The sequence below is a fragment of the Cololabis saira genome, chromosome 10 (genome assembly GCF_033807715.1).
Source record: "Cololabis saira isolate AMF1-May2022 chromosome 10, fColSai1.1, whole genome shotgun sequence".
In the NCBI taxonomy this organism is placed as follows: domain Eukaryota; kingdom Metazoa; phylum Chordata; class Actinopteri; order Beloniformes; family Belonidae; genus Cololabis; species Cololabis saira.
In genome coordinates this window covers 42,292,968-42,318,713 of record NC_084596.1, presented here as the reverse complement: position 1 = coordinate 42,318,713, position 25,746 = coordinate 42,292,968, and the positions used below count along the sequence as shown (strand labels likewise).

The 25,746-nt window shown below is 45.0% G+C and overlaps 1 pseudogene; it reads left to right on the top strand.

Moving 5' to 3' along the window:
- Positions 1 to 2,534: 2,534 nt before the first annotated feature.
- The window catches only part of LOC133453089 (fizzy-related protein homolog), a 28,291-nt pseudogene continuing 5,079 nt past the window's right edge, over positions 2,535 to 25,746 (top strand).

The window sequence follows — 25,746 nt, the reverse complement described above, 5'->3', positions numbered from 1 at the left end:
TGTGCAGTATGTATTTGTTTCCTTGTAGTCATTTTTTATTTTATTTTATTTTAATTTGTAAAAGCTATTTTGACGTTTGTCTTATTATTATTTTTTTTTATTTTTTTGTGATGTCATGACCGAAATAAACTGAACTGAACTAAAAAAAACAAACTCCTACAAATGATCACATTGTAAAAAGACTCAAAAGAAATATCGATTCAAAATGTACTTTTTGTTCTGTAAATTCTGAAACAATGACTCACTTATTCTGGCTGTGCCCCATTGTTCAAACCTTTTGGAGTGATATGTGTAATTTTGTGTCTGAAAGAATTGAAACTGATTTCAAATTATCTTGGATGGATGTGTTGTTTGGTGTTTTTGACCATGTTACGATTAGAACAAAGCCAAAAGAAACATTTATTATTAATTTGTTGATTATCCTTGCAAAATTCCACATCCACAAATCCAAATTCTTACACAAAAACCCCTCTTTTTTTACTTTTCCTTGTGAATTCAATCAGTATCTGGACTCTATTAAGTTTTCTACAAATTCAAAAGCAATCAAAACCATAAATGTATGTAAATGTTTTGGCTTTTTGTTATAATTTCATCCCCCCTGGCTGGTTATAATGTGTTGTGCTTTTTGTTTTGTATTGTATTTGATTTATACTCTTTATATGTAATAGTTCAACTTGACATTGCATAATATGAAGATATATGAAGATATGTAATCATTGTACTCAGTACTGGAGTTGAGGGTGGATGAGGGGCGATGGCATCCCCCCGTGAAATAAAAACGGTCCAAATCATCCCCCCTGTAAAACTGCCATCCCCCCTTTCCATCCCTTATGTCATTTCATCAATGAATGTGGTTTTACTGCTATTTCAACATTTAGAGTCATCACCAGAAAAATAACACCAGAAAAATAACTTATTTGACAATTTTCACCTGTTTCAAGTAAATTTTCACTTGAAATAAGTAGGAAAATCTGCCAGTGGGACAAGATTTATCTTCTTATTACAAGCAAAAGAATCTTGTTCCACTGGCAGATTTTTCTACTTATTTTAAGTGAAAATCTACTTGAAACAGGTGAAAATTGTTGTTTTTTCCAGTGATGAGTCTTGTTTTAAGTGTAATGAGATTTATTTTAATAAAATTAGACATTTTAACTAGAAATAAGACAAATATTCTTGTTAAGATTGTGAGTTTTTGCAGTTATCCATTTTACTTATCCTGTGAAGGACAGAGTCATATTGATAAGTTCAGAAAAGTGTTTTTTATTGTTGTGTTTTGATGTATTTGATGTAAGCCCAGTGGATATTTAAAGCTTACAGAAGGCTGCATTTAACTGCTGCTATGTCATTCCTGCAGTATTTCTGCAGGTGTTTTGGTCACTGCTATTATTTGTAATATATTGTATTATTTGTAATCAGCACAAATTATCTGTCCCCATATGATAAAACCCACCATCCCCCCTGATTTTTTTTTTTACAACTCGAGTACTGATTGTACTTTTTGCAAATGTAAAAAAAAAATAAATAAATAAATAAACGCTCTAGGTGCTTTCTCTCTTGCAGTAACCGCGCGCCGCCGGCAGGCGTCGCTGTTTCCCGCGCCGCCGGTGTTCTGCCAATTTCTGCTACCTGCCGAGAAATGCTACTTTGTCGTTCTGCGCATGCGCACAGTCGATTGTCAAAGTTTGATTGCCACGCTAAATGGATAATATGGGATGTTGAGTATCTGATCCTTAAAAAATACACCACCCATGACATGAATTGCATTACACTTTGTGAACATTATACGATAAAGAGAAAAAAACAACAATTCTATGGCTTTATTTGATATTCATTCAGTCATTCGCCTTTATTTAACCAGGCAGGTCATTAATAGCACATTCTTATTTACAATGACGGACTGGCAAGCGACAAGGACCACTTGGGGGGTAAAGGAAGTGGTTTAGGGAGTAAAACACAGTAAAATTGTAGCTCTACAAAGGTAGAAAACTATTAGGGAGCATTTTTTTGGCAAAGCAGCAGAAATTGGCAGAACACCGGTGTCGTGCCAAAAAGTGATTGCCTGCCAGAATCTGATTTCTCCCCTGAAAATGGGTCTTTTTTACCTGCCAAAAAATGATTGAAGGCCAAATACAGTTAATGAAAGGTTGTTTCTGCCTAAATATGATTTGATCTAATTCTTGAGCTTCATAATATAAACACTAGAGCTCACAGGATTGCTTTTAACTCTTTTAAAGGACCATTACAACACAAAATAGGCATTTTCACCTGCCAAGAATTGATTGAAGGCGAAATACAGTTAATGAAAAGTTGTTTCTGCCTAAATAGGACTTTATCTCATTCTTGAGCTTCATAATCTGAAAATATGACGTTTTAGCGCTATCAACGTTCAACGGGCTGCTGTGCGCGCTCCCGCGGCCAGAAATCAGAAGAAATCAGATTCTGGCAGGCAACCACTTTTTGTCAGTACACCGGCAGGCGTCGCTGTTTCCCATGGTGCTGATCCTCAGCAGCAGCAGCAGCAGCAGATCCAGCCAAACAACTGCTGCTCCAGCTGACCGGGTCGCCATCTTTGCTGCGAACATAAACACCAGCGGGGGAGCCGTGCTGGCGTCCGGGGGGCCGCGACGCCGCGAGGGGAAGGGAGGGACGACCGTCTCGCCGCTGCAGTCGTCCTCTTTTTCGAGCCGAAGATGTCGGTGGAGCTGGTGACGGGGGCCGCTGGTAAGAGCCGCGGTTAGAGCCGCCGCGGCGGCGGGGGTTAAGCCTGAATTATGGTCTTGCGTTAAATCGACGGCGTAGGGTACGCGACGACGCACACCGCCGCGTACCCTACGCCGTAGGCTCTGCGTCGGTGTAACGCGGAACCATAAATCAGCCTTAGGAGCGCTGGTGTCCGCCAGCGCGCTGCCATGACAACGGCGCGCCCCCGGCCGCCGCGCGAGCGCGCCGCGACAAACCTGCGGGTTAAAGCCCGCAGATGTAAACACGAGCCTGGGGGCTGAGAGCGGGCTGGGGGGGGTATATCTGTATATGTGGACCTGACATGTGTTCTGTGCTGCTGTGTGACATGAGCTGGTGTGTCTGCAGAGATGGGGCTCCTGTGCGGATAAGGGGCTCGGTGGGGGGGGGGGGCAGCAGGGGCCCTGCTGCCCGCCGGCCCTGCAGACATGGACCAGGAGTACGAGAGACGGCTGCTGAGGCAGATCAACCACCAGAACCTGCCCACGGAGGCCCGGCCCGGCAAGGTGGAGACGGACACTCGGCATGTTCCCTGATCCCCTCAGGAATCACTCCCCCTAACCCCTAAACCATAACCCTAATCCTAACCATAACCTCTAACCCCCCCCCCCCCCCCCCCTAACCCTAACCCTAACCCTGACACTTAAACCTAACCCTAACCCTGACCCTTAAACCTAGCCATAACCCTAGGGCCACCATACCTCACCTGCACCCACCTTATACATCACAACCACCAGAGATCCAAACACACTCAGGGGGCCACCACACCTCCTCCATCTAAACTTCACCATCTCCTCCCTCCTAATCTAACGCCCACACCTCTCTCATTACCTGCCATTGTTTATGTAATAATTGCTCGGGGGTCATGTTCTGGATCTCTGGAAAGCGTCTAGAGACAACATCTGTTGTATTAGACGCTATACAAATAAAATTGAATTGAATTGAACCTTAACCCAACCCCTAACCCCCACCCCCACCCTAATCCTAAACGTAACCCTAACCCTAACCCCAAGCCTGATTTAAGGTTCTGTTTATAGTCAGGCATACACTGTGCGATTGTCGACTCGTTTTGAACCGATTTTCCAGTCGTGCGACTATTTTTTGGATCAGGCCGGATTTCGACCCAATCATTGGTCGTGCCTCGTGCAGTAAACGTGGAATAACAACAAGAGAGTAAAGGCTGAGTTATGGTTCTGCGTCAAATCGACGCAGTGCCTACGCCGTCACTGGGATGCCGTCGTGAACCGTTCGGACTTCTCCGTCACTCCATTTCTCCGTGGTTCAAAAGATGACCGCTAATTCGGGATCTTTTTCTGAATGGTTTATCCGACCTTTTCCGGTCACAGTGAATCAAAGAGACAAGGACAACTATTGTGCAAAAAAACAAAACAAAAAAATCACACATACACGAAGAAAAGAGCGCTGAAAGTTCACGACTGCTTCAAACCGGAAATGTGTTGCTTCCAAGCGAACCAATCACAGCCCTCTCGGTCTGCGTTGGTCTGCGTCGCCTCGACGCGTAGTTACAATTTTTGGGAGATGCAGGTCAGTGACGGCGTCAGTGACGGCGTGTGGTACGCGTCGACGCGTAGCACACGCCGTAGGCAAGGTGTTGTTTTGACGCAGAACCGAAACTCAGGCTTAACACCTCACGACGAGCTCCCGATCACGAATCGTGTGCTCGCAAGAAAATCAAACTAGTTTGAAATCCTGGTCGCTCCTCGTGAAGGAATCACACAGTTGAAACAACTACGACCCAATTGGCCTCATCCTTTCACAGAGAGCATGCGCAATCTCTGATCTCACATCAAAAAACTATTATTTGTAGTTTAAAGTGTTGCAAATTCACATCATGTTTTAATAGCAGGAAAAAAAGGCCGTATTTCCCACGTCTGCCCAGCCAATTCCTTGTCCAATCACAACGTTGTCTAATCTGTTTTCATTTATCACCACACCACAAATTGCTAAAGGCTGATTTATGGTCCCGCGTTACACCAACGCAGAGCCTACGGCGTAGGGTACGCGGCACACGCACCGTACGGTTACGCCGCCGATTTAACGCAGAACCATAATTCAGGCTTAATGCAGAACGTTTGTTTTTGCTGAGCATCTTCGGTGTCTTCCACTTCGGGGTTCCTCCACTTCCACTTCTTTTTGACGTTGCAGTTCCAGTAACAGAAGTCTAACGTGAGGATTATGAACATATAGTGTGAGCAGACGGAGCATCAGAGCATCGGGACGTACAGTGTGAGACCATAAATCGTGTGTTGTGAACTTTTGAACTCGGCGATCTAGTCGTCCAGTGTGAGATGGGGCTGAATCAAACGATTTAAAATATTGCTTTAAACCAACGCAGAGCCTACGCCGTTGCCGTGACGCCGTCGTGAACCCTTCGGATTTCTCTGTCACTCCATTTAGCCACGGTGCAAACCCCCCAGAGCGCTAGTTGATACTTGGTTTAGCTTCCGGCTTTTCCGAAGAAAAGAGCACTGAAAGTTCACGACTGCTTCACGAACCGGAACTGGAAATACGTTGCTACCAAGCAAACCAATCCCAGCCCTCTTGGTCTGCGTTGGGTCTGCGTCTCCTCGACCCGTAGTTACATTTTTTTGGAGGTGCAGGTCAGGCTACGGCGTAGGCTACGGAGAGACTCCTGCGTAGCCGCCTACCCTACGGCGTAGGCTCTGCGTCAATTTAACGCAGAACCATAATTCAGCCTTAACTCTCATCCACCTTCCAACCCCCCCCCTCATCTAAACTCACAACTCCCCTCTCAAAATGCACCCACTAGCCACATACGAAGACACCGGATCCTCCATAATCCGACTACACTCATAAGGGATACCCAGTGATTCTAATACACCACACAGAACATCTCAAAACAAAAGCTCTGAAACTCACTCAGAGATACCACTCCATACGCACCGACAAAGTACTTTAGTGCATACGGATCTCAAACTGGATGTACGATGGAGAATGTAACACTACCTTCACCAATCTCTGGAGCGCTAACGAGCGAAGGAGGGAGAAGCGTATAGAGGGTTTGCATTGACGTCACTTTCCCACAGGACCACACCACCTTACTCTCACCGAGTGGCAAAAATGTCTGCAACTAGTGGAAAAGACGGGATAACAGCCGATTATGGGCTTAAATTAGCGTCAGTTGGACTTGACAGTGAGCCGTACAGTTACCAAGAACCAGTGGTCCATGGACATTAATATTTGGTACAGTTACCAAGAACCAGTGGTCCATGGACATTAATATTTGGTACAGTTACCAAGAACCAGTGGTCCATGGACATTAATATTTGGTACAGTTACCAAGAACCAGTGGTCCATGGACATTAATATTTGGTACAGTTACCAAGAACCAGTGGTCCATGGACATTAATATTTGGTACAGTTACCAAGAACCAGTGGTCCATGGACATTAATATTTGGTACAGTTACCAAGAACCAGTGGTCCATGGACATTAATATTTGGCCACGAATCCAGTTTCCTGATATTTATATGAACTTAATTTCTACGCCGGGGAAATACACGAAGCAAAGCTTGAAGGCTTACAAAAGTCTTGACGCTTGGTCCGACTTCAAGGCAGGATTTGTTGTAGAAATTAAAGTGATGAGGACACCGAACTTTATGATTTGACCGTTTAACGTTAGCTACCCAAAAATCCAACATTACCTGATACAAAATGGAAACCACAAATCCACGTTTCGGTGCCTGGAATCCAGTTATTTCTGGGAATTGCAGTGATCCATTTGTCTCTTTAGCTTATTTTTCGGAAGTCTGTAAAACGATAACTCCGATTTCTTGCTAAATCTATGAGTACAGTCGATCGCACAACAACTCTTTCTGACACTCAGTCTTTCTGACACTCAGTCTTTCTGCCACTCAGTGGGCGTAACCCGCTGTGAAGTCGCATCTGTGACGTCATGTGCATTCCCTCTATTGGTTCCCCTCAGGGGCGCCGCAATCACCAACCCACCCTAACCCACCGGCTTGTTTGTCCCCCCAGGGCGTGAGGCCGCTCTGCAGTCCCGTCAGCGTCAAGTCCGGGGATCGCTTCATTCCCACCCGCGCCGGCAGCAACTGGAGCATCAACTTCCACTACGCCAATGTGAGCAGTGTAGTTGGTCCCGGACTCGGTGTGCTGGTCCAGACCAGAGATACCCGAGACCTCGAGCAGCCCAAGCTCCGGCCACCGCAGGCTCATCCTGTCTTGTTTTTTCTTCCCTTAACAGGAGAACTGCCGCTCTCCCACTCACAACCACAAAGCGAAGGATGCCAGTTCGGATTCAAGCAAAGGTCCAAACAAACCCCCCCACCCACCCACACTTCTCTAATTCCAGTCCTGAGCAGGGTTTATGTCTTAGATCCTAGTTATCTCTGTGATCCCAGAGGTGGAGTGTGTTGTATCGCCAGCATGGACTGGCTATGAAACAGACCTAATAAGAACATTAAAGAGAAGTTGATGGTACACACATGGGAAAAGGTCGCCGTCACATTAAGGCTGGGTGATATGGACCAAAAGTCATATCTCGATATTTTCTAGCTGAATGGCGATACTCGATATATATCGATATTTTTTCTGTGCTATAATTGGGGTTTCCCCCAAAGCATTATAGCATAGCATCTCTGTTAGCATCTCTGTTAGCATCTCTGTTAGCTTCATTTTTTTCTGAGGAAAACCCTTAAAAAACAGTCAGTTTTAATATAAAGCCTCGTGCCAAATGTCACACAGGTTCCTTTATTAACAGAGGTCTGCACAATATTAACATGTATAAAACAAATGAAATAAAAATAAACTGCCTGCATATATATAATAAAAATGCTTCTTGAATAAAATAAAACAAATATCCCTTTCCTGCATAACAATTAAATTAAAATACACTGTGCAATTAATACAGTGTAGACAGTAACAGGCAGACTTTTCCACTGAGGTTGACAGTTGTGCAAATAACAAAACGTGTGCAAATCTCAAATAAAACATTCAAGTCAATTTCTCACAAAATAAGCTATATCAAAATAAAAAAAAATAAAATATATATATATATATATATATATATATTTTTTTTTAAATCGATATAAACGATATTGTCTCGTACCATATCGCGTTTGAAAATATATCGATATATTTTAAAATCTCGATATATCGCCCAGCCCTACGTCACATCTGTGTTTTCACATCCTCTTCCCCCCAGATGCCGTTGCTTATGCTGCGCTGCTGAGGAACGAGTTGCTGGGGGCAGGAATAGACGCGGTGCCAGACCCCCACACAGATGACCGGCGGCATGCAGCCCTGGCTCCAGACTCTCACAGCCTTTTTAGGGTACGAAACACACACACACACACACACACACACACACACACACACACACACACACACACACACACACACACACACACACACACACACACACACACACACACACACACACACACACACACACACACACACACACACAGCACCCAGCTGATGAAGCTCCTTGAACTTCAGTGAAACTGACATGATATTTTGGAACCAACATGGTGATATAAAAACTGCCTCTGACCATTTAAATCTCTCATTTAAATAGTTTTGTTTGACAGTATGCAAAACCTAACCCACAGCTGTCACGATTCTAAACTAATGAATGAAAACTTATCTTATCTTTATCTTATCTTAAATACTTTTGTAATACTGTATTTGACCCGGTCTTTGTACGTTTTGACCGTATAGAAATGTAATTCTCGTCATTTGTGTGAAATAAGATCTGGAAACAGGTAATGTGGCATAGAATTGTCAAATTGGTTTAATTCACCGTACGAATTGTTACAGATTATTTTTGTAATACTGTATTTGACCTGGTCTTTGTACGTTTTGATCGTATAGTAATTCTTGCCGTTGTAAGAATGAGATGTACCTGCTTGATCTACTGCCCTTACTTTTTAACAACTTGTGCTTTTTGTTATTTTACCTCTTTTCTCATAATTTTATTTAATTTTATTTGTTATTTACTGTTTAATTGTGTCTTGCCGCTTTTAATGTTGATGTAAAGCACTTTGAATTACCTTATGTTGAATTGAGCTGTACACATAAACATGCCTTGCCTTTAAGCTGGGGATGAATCTTAATCACTGAATAAAATCTTTAAAAAAAGATCTCTATTGCTAGTAAAATATTTTTCACTAGCAATCGAGATCAGTCTGACTTTCCCTGAGCACAGTTTGAACTATGTTTCTGCTTCATGTGTCCATTCTCCAGTATGCTGTCCACACAAAGAGAGTGCCTTCTGATAGCGACAATGAAGTCTCACCATACTCCCTTTCTCCACTTAGCAACAAGAGGTATTAAACCATCAAATGTCCCACCGGCTGAGCAGACACTCAAGCTGTTCAGGTCCTTTACGTTGTCTCTGTGTCTCTGTGTGTGGGTTTTTTTTCTGTATTGTTTCCATAGTCACAAGCTGCTCCGCTCTCCTCGAAAACCAGCACGGAAGATCTCCAAGATCCCCTTCAAGGTGCTGGACGCTCCGGAGCTGCAGGATGACTTCTACCTCAACCTGGTGGACTGGTCGGCGGGTAACCTGCTGAGCGTGGGCCTGGGGGCCTGCGTGTACCTGTGGAGTGCCTGCACCAGCCAGGTCAGGCCACACATCACCCCTCCGGGACTGTTTATGGAGCTTTTCCACTAGTAGCTACTCAGCCCGACTCGGCTCGCCTCCACTCGGTTTGGTTCTTTCCCACTAGGGGTCTAATGTGCAGAGTAGATACTTTTCTGTAACTATTCTGCCGAGGTTCTAAGCTGCTGAGTCGGCTGTATCTGACATCATCACACTACAGACCACCGATTGGTCGGGGGGTTGGAGTCAGACGTCTGAGTCAATCAATCAATAACTTTATTTGTCCCCAATGTAGCAATTAATCATGCAGCAATATGTAGACATATACACATAGTAAAAAAAAGGACGACAACTTTAAATCTAAAAATCTAAAAATCCAAGCCCCACAACAGCTACCTTTTCCTCATGGAATTGAGAAGGGAGATGCAGAAGGTACAAAAGAAAGTTTATATCTGTTAGTTTTGACAAGTGGAAGTCTAAGCAATGTACCCGATAGAGAAACTGAAACTCTTGGTGTAGAGGACGGAACAGTCCCATAGGATAGTTTTTATTTCCTATACAGCTGTTTGTTATACAGGTCCTGTAGAGTCACCTGAGCAGAGCCAACTATTTTGCTACAGACATTCACCACCTTGGTAAGAACAGTTTTCTGCTTTACCCTAAGTGATGAAAACCAACAAATGAAAGAAAAAGTTAACACAGACTCAATGAAAGAGCGATAAAACATGGACATCAAGGATGAATCAACATTAAATTTGGACAGTTTTCTAAGACAGTACAGACGCTGCTGACCTTTCTTCAGGATTCAGGATGTGTCAGGATGTGAAATCAGAGAAAGAGACTCTGATGGTGGCGTCCTGTTCATTTTAAGGCTGAATTATGGTTCTGCGTTAAACCTATGCATGGCAACGCGGGAGTCTCTCCGTAGCCTACGCCGTAGCCCGACTTGCACCTCCCCAAAAATGGAACTAAGCGTCTGGGATTGGTTTGCTTGGTAGCAACGCATTTCCTGTTCCGGTTCGTGAAGCAGTCGTGAACTTTCAGCGCTCTTTTTTTCATTATGTGTGTGATTTATTTTTTATTTTTTTTGGGTTGTTTTGGTTTTTTGCACAATAGTTTTCCTTATCTCTTTGATTCACTGTGACCGGAAAAACCGAAAGCTAAACAAAAGTATCAACTAGTGCTCTGGGGGGGTATTGCACCGCGGCTAAATGGAGTGACGGAGAAGTCCGAAGGATTCACAACGGTGTCACGGCAACGGCGTAGGCTCTGCGTTGGTTTAACGCTGAACCTTAATTCAGGCTTTATTCGACAGGCAATGGCAGCAAAATTCTGTTTCCTGATCCAACTCTGAGGTGCAGATGTTCATAAACCTGGTGCTGAGGAGAGAATTAAAAAGGGATCTAGACGGAGATAAAGAACGACCAGATCTACCAGGAACTCTGTCTCTTCATAGCTGCTCACGGCTCCAGCTGACTTTTCAGCAGCGCAGAGAAACAAAAAAAAATTAAAAAGCGTCGCCACTAGGACTGGGGATCCATTCAAATGTCAAGAATCGATTCGATTCCGATTCTTAAGATTCAGAATCGATTATCAAGATTTGATTCGATTCGATTCGATCCCGATATTGATTTAGGTTAGTGTCATTAAAACTGTTTTTTGAGCTGTTGCATGAATTATATGACTGTAGTTCTGCAAAATATTACTACTAGTATTATATTGAGATTAAACAGCAAGTATTGCAGCTAATGATGCTGTAAGGACCAATCAGCTCCCAGAATGCTGATAGAACTGCTTTCAGAAACATCATGTGGATCAGAATTATCAAACAGATCCAGGGAGGAAACAGAGACGGATGAAATCGTTTTTATTTTTTCCCACATTCCATTTTTATTTGTTCCATTTTCGGTCTATTTTGATTTTTAATTTTTGAGAATATGGTTTTTAGCATTTTTTTGCAAATGTAACCCCAAGACAGTATATAAAGTAATGAAATATAGACAAGTTATGCAATTATAACTGAACACTTTAATGTTTTCATACCTTTTAAACATATTTAAAGGCAAAAACATGGCACCAGTTATTCTGGTGTCCAACCAAACATTCCTCTTGTGGGGATAAACAAAAAATACCAAAAGTTGTAATGTAATGATGAAAAAAAAAATACATAAATAAATAAAAGAAAATTAAACCCCCCCCCCCCCCCCCCCCCCCCCCAAAAAAAAAAGACATATGAATCAATTTTTAAGAATTAATATGAGAATTGATTTAGAATTGGGAAATCGATTTTTTTCAACACAGGCCTAGTCGCCACTTGAAGCTTCTCTCACTTTCATTTTTTTTAACTTGATATCAAACACAAGCCACAGAACCAGCAGCTCATCTATCATCTCCTCCAGGTTCTACATCTTTAGTGTTGTTGTCTTCTCCGTTTAGATACACAATCAAATACGTCACAGCAGCTTCACTCCAACCTCCTACTTCTGATCCAGGAGCTGGATTATTATGGAAAAGAAACCAGGCCAAGTTGGGATGACCTGAGTAGGTCCTAGTGGAAAAGTGCCATTATTCACAGCTGCTAGACGTTGTCTTTCACACGAGGAGGAAAGTGTCTGATCCGTAGCCTGCTTGAAGTGATTATTTATAACCTTGCATCTGTCATAACAGGTGACAAGGTTGTGTGATCTTTCAGTGGATGGAGACTCGGTGACATCAGTCTGCTGGAATGAGAGGGTGAGGCTGTCAGAGATTAGTGGGCCAGACTGAGATTAAAGAAGTCACGACCACAATGACCGCTGTAAACGTTCTCGTCCCGACAGGGCAGTCTGGTCGCTGTCGGGACCCACAAGGGCTACGTTCAGATCTGGGATGCAGCGGGAGGGAGGAAGCTGACCAGTCTGGAGGGCCACTCGGCCCGGGTCGGTAGGTCCTGGTCGGCTCTAATGGAAATGACTTAAAAATGCTTCAACGTGTGTCTGAGACGGCCCTTATCATGAATCCCCCACACCTTCCAGCCCTGCAGCTGAGGCTCAGCTGGTGCTGCCACTATCTGCTCATCAACGCTGCTGCAGCAAACATCTAAATATCTAGTTTTTTTTCTCTCAAACTGGAAAAAAACTGGAAAAACTGGAAAATGGCATTGGGCTGTTGAGTTCATAAGTTATTTTTTTCCGTTTTACTACAACTGTAGCCACAGTCATGGCCTTTGAGGCACAAAAAACTTTTGTTATTGCACTAAAAATGTGCACTATTACAGAATGGATGTTCTGCTTTCTTTCTATTGTTTTATAAGAATTTATACAGTTTTAAATTAAGCAGGACAGGTTTCTGTTCAAGAAAGATACCGTATTTTCTGGACTATAAGCCGCACCTGTATATAAGCCGCATCCGCTCTATTTCTTAAAAAACAATTAAAAAAAGATATACAAGCCGCATCCGCTCTATTTAAAAAAAAAAAAAGAAAAAGAAGCCGCAGATATTTCTGTTGTTAGATTAGATATTTACTACATGTACATAAGGATTTTGAACTGTAAATGATGTACATGTTTGTACCTAAATAGATCCTTGTGTCTTTTAACACGGCAGCAACTTTGCTGATTAAAACTGGACAGAACCAAGAGAAAATAACCGCTATTTATTTATCTATTTATCTGTTTGAAATCTTCTTCTACTTCTATCTGCTAAAGAAGAAGTAGCTTATTCTTCTTTGCATTTATTTTGTCTTAGTTTTTATTCTAATTCCGGTTAGCACTCCCCCTAGCGGTGGAAGAAAAATCCACAGAATAGCCGCACCTTTATATAAGCCGCACGGTTCAAAACCTAAGAAAAAAGTAGCGGCTTATAGTCCAGAAAATACGGTACTTATTTTATCCAGTTCATTTTGTTATTTTGTATTAAAGTGAATTGCTGGATAATAATTTGTTTTCAATGTGTTCATGGCATTCAAAAATATGCATCTAATTCAATTCAGGTTCGAGTCAAATAGATAAAAAATCGTTTCACTCACAAAAAAAGGGGCTAAAATAATTCACCACGCCAGGAAAGGTGAAAACAATCAGGTTGATGAGGTCCCTTATTTATTTTTGAGGGAGCTGGCAACCCTAATCAGAACCGAGGGTTATAATCGCTTATTGTATGCTCTTCTTACAACAAATGCCAAAGTGGATTTTTGGTGGCCGCAGTGAAACATGAGAACCCCCCCCCCCCTCTATATTTTGCACCACAGGTGCTCTGGCGTGGAACGGGGAGCAGTTGTCGTCTGGGAGTCGGGACAGAGTGATCCTGCAGCGGGACATCAGGACGCCGCCGTCGGCTGAGCGGAGGCTGCAGGGTCACAGGCAGGAAGTGTGCGGCCTCAAATGGTCACCTGACCACCAGCACCTCGCCTCCGGGGGCAACGACAACAAGGTGACGCAGCAATCAGGGGCCCATTTCTTCCAGATATTTGAAGATTTTTTTTTATTTCAAACATGCTTGTTAAAAAAAAAAAGAATACAAAAAAGATATTTTATATATAATGTTATATATATCATATATACATATATAACATTATATATAACATTATATATAACATATATATATATATATATATATATATATATATATATATATATATATATATATATATATATCTCATATATATATATATGATAGATATATATATATATATATATATTATATATATATATATACAAAAACAAGTAGCAAATTATTATATATATATATATATGATATATATATATATATATACCGTATTTTCTGGACTATAAGCCGCTACTTTTTTCATAGGTTTTCAACCATGCGGCTTATACAAAGGTGCAGCTATTCTGTGGATTTTTCTTCCACCGCTCGGGGCGCTCTAACCGGAATTAGAATCAAAACTAAGACAAAATAAATGCAAAGAAGAATACGCTACTTCTTCTTTAACAGATAGAAGTAGGTAGAAGCAGATTTCAAACAGATAAATAGATAAATAAATACCGGTTATTTTCTCCCGTTTTAATCAGCAAAGCTGCTGCCGTGTTAAAAGACACTGTTAGGAAAGGATCTATTTAGGTACAAACATGTACATCATTTACAGTTCAAAATCCTTCTGTACATATAGTAAATATCTAATCTAACATAAATATCTGCGGCTTGCATATCTTTTTTTTTTTTAAATAGAGCGGATGCGGCTTATATACAGGTGCGGCTTATAGTCCAGAAAATACGATATATATATATATATATATATATATATATATATATATATATATATATATATATATATTCACCAGCAAGGACCACGCCATCAACAGGATACGTTTAAATGATTTATTGATACGAAGATGATGACGATGACGATGGTGATGATGATGGCGATGACAATGGCGATGATGATGATCTATGGATCAGTCAATGCGTTGTGGGGAAGCTGGTAGGGAATCCGCCGCAGCGCCCGGGCAACGACGAACCCCCTACGAATCTATGAGGTAGAGAAAGAGAGGGAAGAAGGAGAGGAGAAAAGGGGTGGGGGGGAGGGGTGCAGAGAACGAGAGCGAAGAGGAAATGAGGGTTAGGCTGGTATTTGAAGGTTTGCCGGAAGAGGCGTGGTGCTGGAGGAGGCGTGGTTGAGGCGTGGTCCTGCTCCCGAAATTCGCTTGTTAAGCTCCAATTCACTAGCAAGGACCACGCCATCAACAGGATACGTTTAAATGATTTATTGATACGAAGATGATAACGATGACGATGGCGATGACAATGGCGATGATGATGATCTATGGATCAGTCGATGCGTTGTGGGGAAGCTGGTAGGGAATCCGCCGCAGCGCCCGGGCAACGACGACCCCCCAAAACCGTGGATTATTTAAGGAGATGAGACTGAGCGGATCTGAGGTCGCTAAGATCTGAGCGAATGTAGCGATGATGGTTGGGAGGACCATCGGCCCATGAGCTGTATGAGGTGCTCTGGGATACGTGGCGGGAGGCTGAAGTGGCGGCTCCGATCCTAAGGAGTGACCGGAGTAGTGCGTTGGGGAGATGCCAGATAAGGAGAGTATATGACGGAAGCGATGGTGAAACCAGAAACTGGTGACGACTGTCCTGACTCGGACGCAAGGATCTGTCGAAGATGTGCTCTGTGTTTTCCAGGAAGACAAGTAGTTGGCCAGGGTCTCGAAGTATTCAGGGGAGATTGGTCTTCGGGGATGAGAAACGAGAAAGAGAGTCGGTGATGGTGGTGGAGTGACCGGGGACATGTGCTGCATGGAGGATAAATTGATGTATGGCTGAGTGCCAGACTAGACGGCGCATGAACAGCATGATGGATGTGGAGTTGGAGCGTCCTTTATTAATGATGTCGATACTTATCGATATGAAGATGATGGCGATGATGGTGGCGAAGAAGATGGCGATGGATAATGATGGCGATGATGATGATGGCGATGATTATGACGATGACGAAGGCGATGACGATGGCGAAGACGATGGCGAAGACGATGGCGAAGACGATGATGGTGGCGAAGACGATGCCGATGATGATGGCGATGAATGATGATGGCGATGAAGATGATGACGAAGGCGATGACGATGGCGAAGACGAAGGCGATGACGATGCCAATGACGATGCAAGTGATGATGGCAATGACGATGACGATGAAGATGATGGCGATGATGGTGGCGAAGACAATGCCGATGATGGCGATGAATGATGATGGCGATGATGATGATGGCGATGCCGATGACGAAGGCGATAACGATGACGATGCCAATGATGATGGCAATGACAATGACGATGTCGATGGCGATGACGATGACGATGAAGATGAAGATGATGGCGATGATGGTGGCGAAGACGATGGCGATGAATGATGATGGCGATGATGATGATGATGGCGATGACGATGACGATAACGATGATGATGCCAATGACGATGCAAATGACGATGGCAATGACGATGGCAATGACGATGATGATCTATGGTTCGGTCGAAACGTTGTGGTATTCGTTTGTGCGCTCTGAGGGCCGTCCTGCTGCGAACCATCTGCCATCGTAAAAGCCCCCAAAACCGATTGAAGGAGCAGCATCAGTGTATGGATTGATGTCGTGGGGGTGAGCCAGTTGGTCATCATGAAAGAAAGTGATCCCCTTCCAGGTGGCAGGAGGTTGAGCCACAACGAAGCTCGGCACGGCTCGAGTTGTCTGGGGAGATGGGAGACAAGAGAGATGGAACAGCGGAAGCGATGGACGGCAAGTGTGAGATGAAGGCCCGCCCTTGGGGAATAATGCGCATGGCAAAATTGAGGTGGCCCAGGAGGGAGAGGAGTTGGCGTTTGGTGCAGCCTGGAGCCTCGAGGGAGGTAGAGGGGCCCGCCATTTTCTCAGCGGACAATGGAACCCCGAGTTCGGAGAAAACGGAAGTCAGGGTGACCAGGCTGGAAGCGGGTGGCGATGAGAGAGGGGTAACGATGAGGAATCATTCAAGAGATGGACGAGGAAGGAATGCCGTGGTTGTTGGAGAGGATCCAGCAGAGGGCCTCTGAAGGTGTCGAAAAGTTAGGGGCTACTCTTGCAGTGACTGACTGCGAGTAGTATGCACCTCGCCAGCGGACGCTGAAGTACACCAGCCCGGAAGCGGGTGGCGATGAGAGAGGGTGCCAGAAACCCTGGCCGGATCTAGCGGCTGTAGTTGGTGGAGGTGGGCTGGGGGGGGCAGTGGCATCCCGGTGCCAGTAACCCCGGCTGAAGTTAGCTGTTGTAGGTGCTGGAGGTGGATTAGGTGCTGGAGGTGGGCTGAGGGGGGCAGTGGCATCCCGGTGCCAGAAACCCCAGCCGGATCTAGCTGCTGTAGTTGGTGGAGGTGGGCTGGGGGGGGCAGTGGCATCCCGGTGCCAGAAACCCCAGCCGGATCTAGCTGCCGTAGTGGCATCCCGGTGCCATAAACCCCAGCCGGATCTAGCTGCTGTAGTGGCATCCCGGTGCCAGAAACCCCAGCCGGATCTAGCTGCTGTAGTGGCATCCCGGTGCCAGAAACCCCAGCCGGATCTAGCTGCTGTAGTGGCATCCCGGTGCCAGGAACCCCAGCCGGATCTAGCTGCTGTAGTGGCATCCCGGTGCCAGAAACCCCAGCCGGATCTAGCTGCTGTAGTGGCATCCCGGTGCCAGAAACCCCAGCCGGATCTAGCTGCTGTAGTGGCATCCCGGTGCCAGAAACCCCAGCCGGATCTAGCTGCTGTAGTGGCATCCCGGTGCCAGAAACCCCAGCCGGATCTAGCTGCTGTAGTGGCATCCCGGTGCCAGGGACCTTGGGGAGGGAGTGAGGAGATTGCTGGTGTGGGTGGAAATCCGACCTGCGACGACGGCTATGGGCTGATCCGGATTGTCCGCGTCCTCTTCCCTCCGATGGCGGAGGTGGGCTGGAAAGGCTGGAAGATGGTGAGCTGCAGTGATGCCGGATGTTCAGAAGGGATGAACCGGGTGGAATGTGGACGACTGAAGAGGCAGAAGTTTCTGGGTGGCTGTCAGGCTCGGGAGAGCGGTGTTTCGGGCACGGCGGTGGCTGAGGAGTTTGCCTCCTCCGAAACATGGCGGGGTGTGCTAGCATCCCGGTGCTAGTAACACCGCTGAGTTAGCTGTTGTAGGTGTTGGGGGTGGGCTGGGGGGGGGTAGCAACCCAGTGCTAGTTACCTCGGCCCCGAAGTTAGCTGTTGTAGGTTTGTTTGCGCAGGTTTGGCCGGAACCGGAGAAATGCGGGACGCGAAAGCGTTGGGATGACGGGCGGCGGGACCAGCCGCGGACAGGGCGAACGAGCAGCTGCCCGCGGGGCCGGAACGAGTCGAGGAAGAAAACCAGGCCGAAATGTGGTGGGAGGGAAGCCAGGCACTGGCCGGAACTGGGGAAGGGCGGGAAGCGAAAGCGTTGGGATGACGGACGGCGGGATTAGCTGTGGACGGGGTGAAATGAGTAGTTGCCTGCGGGGCCGGAACGGGTTGAGGAAGGAAACTGGGTTGAAATGCGGTGGGAGGGATGCCGGGGTACCGACATCACCTGTTGGGACTGATGGAGCTGGGAAGCAGAGGATCCTGGCAACCCGGTGCCAAGAGCCCCTTCTGGCGCTGGCGGTTGAGGCTGCTGAATGAGCATAGCGGGGGTTTCTAGCATCCCGGTGCTAAAAACCCCGGCTGAGTTAGCTGTTGTAGGTGCCGGGGGTGGACTGGGGGGGGGGCCTAGAAACCCGGTGCTAGCAACCCCGGCCGAAGTTAGCTGTTGTACTTGCTGGAGGTGGGCAGTGTAACGATGGAATCGTTTATGTTTCCACACGGACGGCTTAAGGTGAAAGACCGCTCATGTGCAGTTGAGGTTCCTGCAATGAGGCAACGTTGTTCAGAGATTATGTTTAACGAGAATGTTAATAAAAGACCTTGTGAGTAAAGGTAATGCTCAACGTCCGGTTTGTACGATCGCTTATCTTTTACTATTGCGGTCTATGGGAAAAGCTTTTTTTTTTGCGCGCAGTACCGGGGCTGGCCACTGGAAAATCTTCTGAGTGCGAGACCTGAGGGTCGACGTCATGGCGCGCCGTCGGAGTTGGCGTGATGACGTCATCCGGAAGAGAGCAGGTGTCGGCGGGGCTGATGGCATGGCAGGCTGAGATGAGATGGTTGAGAAGTTTTTTCTTCACACCTGCGGCTGCGATCACGGATGTTGATGAGAGATGAACCGGACGGGATGGACCACTCGTTTCTGGGTGTGTGTCGCTGGAGCGGGGTTGACAGCAGCTCCGCAGGTGGCTGAGAGAAAAGGAAAAAAGGAGAGGACACGTGCGTTCCGGAGGAATAAACCACCGCCGGAGCGGCAGCCGACGTGGGAGGTCGGCGGGCTCTTGGCGGGACACCGGGGCGGACGGGGCGGCTCGGTCTCGCTGCGCGGCACCCCCCGGGGGTGGGGGGGGGCGGCGGATTGCGCAACCTGCGGGTCAACGGCGAGGGATTGTCCGCGGCGCGTCCCCTTCCTTCCCGCCGGGCGTGGCGGGCCAGGAGACAGGGAGGACGCCATGGCGGGCTGCCGCAATACCGGATGTTCAGGAGAAATGGACCGGACGGGATGGACCGCTCACCGGGTTGGTGGACCGGGATAACCGCGGGCTCCGCGCGTGGCTGAGAGAGAGAGGAAAAAAGGGTTAGAGAAACACGTGCGCGGCGGAGGAATACGACGGCGCAACCTGCGCTCTCGGGTTGGCGGCGAGGAGACACAGGAGAGGAGTCCGCGACGATCCGGATGATCAGGAGAGATGGACCGGACGCGGACCGCTGAGGAGACGGGGCTCGGGCGGCCCCGCGGCCGCCAGGGAGAGCGGCGCTTCGGGCGACGGCTGAAAGTTTTTTCTCCTCGGGATCTCGATCGGCTGGTGTTTGCTGGTGATCGCCTGCAAGCTGATCGTTGTCCTGATGGTGATCGACGCGAGATCCATGCCGGCCGTCGGACCCGCCGGAGCGTGGCGACGCCGGGACCGGTGGATTGCGCACCTGCGGCGCTTCAGGCACGGCTGAAAGATTTTTCTCGGATCTTGATCAGCTGGTGTTTGCTGATGATCCCCTGCAAACAAGTCGTCATCGATGGCGATAATGACACGAGAACCATGCCTGAACGGGTGAGTAACGATCTGAGATACGAGCGTGTAGTAGTGTTGTCATGCTTGCGGTTCTGGTTCGGAGAACGAGAGTGAGCGTGCTGCAGAGAACGAGAGCGAAGAGGAAATGAGGGTTAGGCTGGTATTTGAAGGTTTGCCGGAAGAGGCGTGGTGCTGGAGGAGGCGTGGTTGAGGCGTGGTCCTGCTCCCGAAATTCGCTTGTTAAGCTCCAATATATATATATATATATATATATATAATCATTGCTACTTGTTTTTGTTTTTCCGTTTCAGAACCAAAATTAAAAAAAAATACATGTTTTTTCCCTTCTTAAACCAAATGATGATCAAACAAAACAATCTTATTTAAAAAAATATAAACAGGTAGTGGAAAAAACTTGGAAAAAGGAATCATGTTTCCAACACATAGTTTGAAATAGCAGTATCTTCTCCTACAAAAACAGCCAGCCTTATTTCCTTTTTCAGTTTTAGAGAAAAATACCAGTTTTCTTTTTTCCAATTTGGCTTTCAAGCAAAAAAGCAAAGAAGAAATGTGGGGTTATATGGGGGTTTAATGGAGGATCAAGCAACAGTAAGAGTCAGATTTTAGCTGTTCTTACGGCCGACCTATCCTGATAGTCTGAGTTTTAGTTACTTAGTTCATGTTATGTTTATGTAATAATTACTCGGGGGTCATGTTGAATTGAATTGAAGATGGTCCTGTCCTTGCGTGCAGCTGCTGGTGTGGAACAGCTCCAGCCTGCTGCCCGTGCAGCAGTACAGCGACCACCTGGCTGCAGTGAAGGCCATCGCCTGGTCCCCGCACCAGCACGGGCTGCTGGCGTCGGGCGGGGGCACCGCCGACCGCTGCTGCCTGCGCTTCTTGGAACACGCTGACGGGTCAAGCGCTGCAGAGCAACAGACACCGGCTCCCAATGTGTGCAACCTGGGCCTGGTCCAAACACGCCAACGAGCTGGTGAGGAAGAACAGCACACCTGTGGCATAAGAAAAGAAAAAGGGTGTAGATAAGATAAACCAAGACAGATGTGGGCGTCGAGGGTTGGCTTCCTGGAAAAAAAAATCTGACTCAGTTTTTTGAATTAACGAGATAAATTATCTCAGGTTTTTTTTGGGGGGGGGTTTTTTTTTTTTTTTTTTTTTTTTTTTTTTTTACAACTTGCGAGAAGAGTGTAGATTATCTGCTTGTCTGTTGCTGTTAATTCGGAGAGCGGATTTCATGGAATGTTCTGACCAGGTTCCAGTTTATCCAGTTTTATTTGCTTTTGGGTTTGAATTGTGGAGATACTCTTGGGTCTTGAATTATTCGATGGTATTGTTATTAGTGTGTCGCGGGTACTTTTGCTGGACGACTCGCAGCACCAAGGCCCATTCTGATATGCTGGCATTGCAACTTTTCTCAGGATCAGTTCGATCAGGAGTACGGGCATGGTTGCGGTTGTTGGGGGTAAATAAGTAAAATATGTACATGCACATACATGTGCTTAAATATTAGTGCTGTCAGGCAATTAAAAAAATTTATCTAATTAATTACAGGATTTATAATTAATTAATCTAATTAATCGCATTTTAATCTCATATCTGCTAAAGGTTCCCAAATAAAGAATCTGAATTCTAGGTCATTACAAAATTGCAGTGCATGACTAATCAGTTGAATACACTAAGAAGAGAAGATTTGAAATCCACATTTTTATTGGTGGTGTGTTTCATAAATGAAAATCAAAAGAACAAACATCTTCCTGTTCAGTTGGTCGTGCATCTGTGCACGTTGGCCTGGGGGAGTGGTTTTAATACGGTTTGGTTATGACACCATTCCTCCTTGATCGTCTTCCACCATTGAAATGGGCTGCAATCAGCAGCAACACACTCTGCAATTGAGTTTGTCAGTTTTTCTGTCATGGCTTTGCTAATTTGTTTCCCAGATTCTGCAAGCGTGTGTTGGTGAAGTGAGCTCACGCTAGCGCTAGTTAGTAGCTGTAACGTTTACACTGGAACTTGTCCGGACATGTTTAACTGATAATTCAGGCTGAAGCAGCTCTGGTGATGGGAAAATTATTTTTTACAAAATGTACAAATTACCGCGTTCTTGTTGATAGTCCCGTCTTCTTTCTTTTTATACATAAACCTAGCAAAGATTTGCTGAGTGGCTCCCCTGAGTCGTCCAGGTCTGTCACTGCTTTGTTAGTTTGACTACCGGTAACAACGCAGGTGGGAGGTGACCTGCCAAGTGGCTACGGGTCCCTCAATGGGCCAAATTTAAAATGCTTACGCATTTTGCCACTCATGCGCTAAACTGACAGCCCTTTTAAATATATAAACACACACACATATACATAAGGCAATATATGCACTGCAAAAATTCAAAATCTTAACAAGAATATTTGTCTTATTTCTAGTTAAATGTCTCATTTTTAGTCAAAAAAAATCTCATTACTCATTAAAAGCTCATATTCGGGTTTTTAAAAACCTGAATATGAGCAAATTCGGGTTATTCAAAGGGGTTATTAGTGTTTACATGGCCGCGCAAATTCGGGTTATTGCCAATATTCTGGTTTTAAAAGGGTTATTGATGCCTGGAAACGCAGTCTTTGTCTTATATCTAGTTAAAATGTCTAATTTTTAGTCAAGAAAATCTTATTACACTTAAAACAAGACTCATCACTGGAAAAAACTACAATTTTCACCTGTTTCTAGTGGCTTTTCACTTAAAATAAGTAGAAAAATCTGCCAGTGGAACAAGATTTTTTTGCTTGTAATGAGAAGATAAATCTTGTCCCACTGGCAGATATTTCTACTTATTTCAAGTGAAAATTTACTTGAAACAGGTGAAAATTGTCAAACACCAATTTATTTTTCTGGAAATGACTCTTGTTTTAAGTGTAATGAGATTTTTTGACTAAAAATGAGACATTTTAACTAGAAATAAGACAAATATTCCTGGTAAGATTTAGAGTTTTTGCAGTGTGTTGCTGTAACGTCTCAGTTCACTTCCTAATACCACCAGTAGAGTGTAAAAGAGCTTTTCCAAGGTCCCTGACAGAATCTCACACCATCACAGAACCCGGCATTCAGACTGGTCGCTGATAACGGATGAGATGGTCCTTTTCATCTGTTACCAGCATGTGAAACATAATACTCCCCGTATCGACACATACTAGGGTGCTATGTCTGTTCTGTTGCCAAGGCGGCTGACTTGGTCATCAATGACCACCTTAAAGGTTTCTACTTGTTCCTAGTGTTTTTTCAGTCTGGTAATCTTCTGGAGTTGGTGCTGCTCGTTTGTCCTTCTCTAAAGTGTTTGTTGTGTGTCCAGGTGAGCACCCACGGCTACTCTCAGAACCAGATCCTGGTGTGGAAGTATCCATCCCTCACCCAGGTGGCCAAGCTGACGGGACACTCCTACCGAGTCTTGTATCTGGTGAGTTCAGGGCGGGGACCACTAGGCCTGTGTTGAAAAAGACGATTTTCCTGTTCTAACAGCCTGTCTTAACTGCATGCGAGCGTCCGACTGTCGCGTCGCACTGCGTGGCATCGGACGCGCTCTGTCCACACTGAACGCGTTATCGGCCCTACGTTCTACCACGTTCTTTTGATTGACAGCTGAGACTCGCCTTTTAAAAGGCTGATTTATGGTTCTGCGTTACACCAACGCAGACCCTACGGCGTACCCTACGCCGTCGATTTTACGCGGAACCATAAATCAGCCTTTATTCACCCGCCCGTGCGCTCCTGAAAGAAACTCCTAAAATTACTCCTAAAAGAGTAAAGGAACAAGTAAAAGATGGGTGAGTACTTGTAATCTTCCTACGTTTGTACTTTCGAAACAGAAAACAAAGCTTATTATTCGGTGGAATAAGTCGCGCCGCATCGCGCCGCGTCGCTCGCAACCAGTATAGACAGTGCAATAAAAAAATAAAGCAATAGAATTGTTTTTGACGCTGACGCTCGCTCGCGTCGCATGCAGTGTGGACACGGTGTAAATCGATTCTCATATTGATTCCTAAATATCGATCCGTATATCTAAACTTCGATTTTTTTTTCCATCATTACATTTTCGCCCGGTGAACTTTAATCCCAGTAGTCATTTAATTCACACATGCGCGTGGTGTGAAACTATCAAACAATGAACATGGCGTTGGTGCTGGTTTTTAAAACTCCTGAACTAAATGAACTTTTCTTTAGAGAAAATGCTGGATATTTCAGCTTAAATTTCTAAATGTTATATTAGTTCAATGAAGTTCATATCATCTATATTTTCTATAGCTTGTTTGGTTTCTCTGTTATCGTTTGTCATGACTTACCTGAAAAAATGCCCGGTGCTTCATGGTAAGCTGTGTGTCTGGTGACAGAATAAATTAGACAAGATAAAATGATTTGTTTACTGCATGAGCTGTTTCTTTGCAATTTCTTTCTTTTTTTGCACTTTAAATGGATATTTATTTCTTAGTTATTTCAAAATAATTATTGCGAAATTATTATTTCACTAGTTATTTTACAGGCAACAGCTCAAAAAACATTTTTTATAACACTAACCCAAATCAATATCGGATCGAATCTGATCTAATCAAATGGTGATAATTAATTTTGAATTTTAAGAATCGGAATCGGTTCTTGACATTTGAATCGATCCCCAGCCCCAGCGACCACATGACCAACACGTGCTGTGTGGCTCATACATGTGCTCAAGTCAAAAGGTTTCCTTTAGAAAAGCTGGAGGAAAAAGATGAACCCATTGCATCTTCTTTGCCACTTTATCATTTCTTCCCTGTCAAGACTAGTCTGGGCCAAATCTGATTTTTGTCCTTTGAACTATGAATTTAACTGAACCAAATGCTTACAGTGGAAGCTGCAGGCTGTGTGATCTGCAAGCTTCAGTTTTTAGCCTTTCAACATTGGACCATGGCATGTTCAGCAGACGGATGCTGTTTAAAGTGCTGGGTTAAGTTTGTGTCCAAGATATTGTTACAGTTACTATGATGGTTGTATTCACCCGAGTTTTAAAGGTTGTAAAAACAGCCTTCTTTTCTAATTTGTACTCAAAATGAAAGACTTCTACCACATGCACAGTGATGGAAGAACATCATTTAAGCTCTTAAGATGATGCATTTACTGCCCTCAATGCTGTGGATTTGATGCATTTACTGATGAAGAAAAAAAAACAGCTATTATTGGTACCAGTGCATCCCTTAATGTTATATATTTTATTATATTGAATAAGCTTTCAAATAATGAAGAAAGCTTAGTAAAATTGTATTAGTGAGGAATTCAAGACATCTCAGGACTATAATGGATAGGCAACTCACTCTTGAATTGCTCTTGACAGGAAATAGTTTGGTATCATTTCCCTAAAGACTGGCAGAAACAGCCAGTTGGACCATATGGAAGCAGCTGGAGCCGTTAAGCCCCGCTAGGAAATGTGCTGCAGGTCAAACGTAAAGCCTTTCGTATTAAAAAGTCACCACTTGACCCACGCCACATTCATTTCAAACCATAATCTCATAACGCCATCGACCCACATCCACACCAGCGTTTCAGCAGCGTGTCAGGAGTCCCCTCCCCCCACGTTACACTGCCGTAAATCTGCTTATCACAGCCATGCATGCAGCCATGCAAGCAGCCGTGCATGCAGCCATGCATGCAGCCATGCATGCATGGCTGCATGCAGCCGTGCATGCTCACTGGACATGCACAAAGAAACAGAAGGCAGCTAAACATGATGTCTGCATTGATTCAGATTCAGATTGCTTTTATTTGTCGTTTGTGTTAAACACATAGG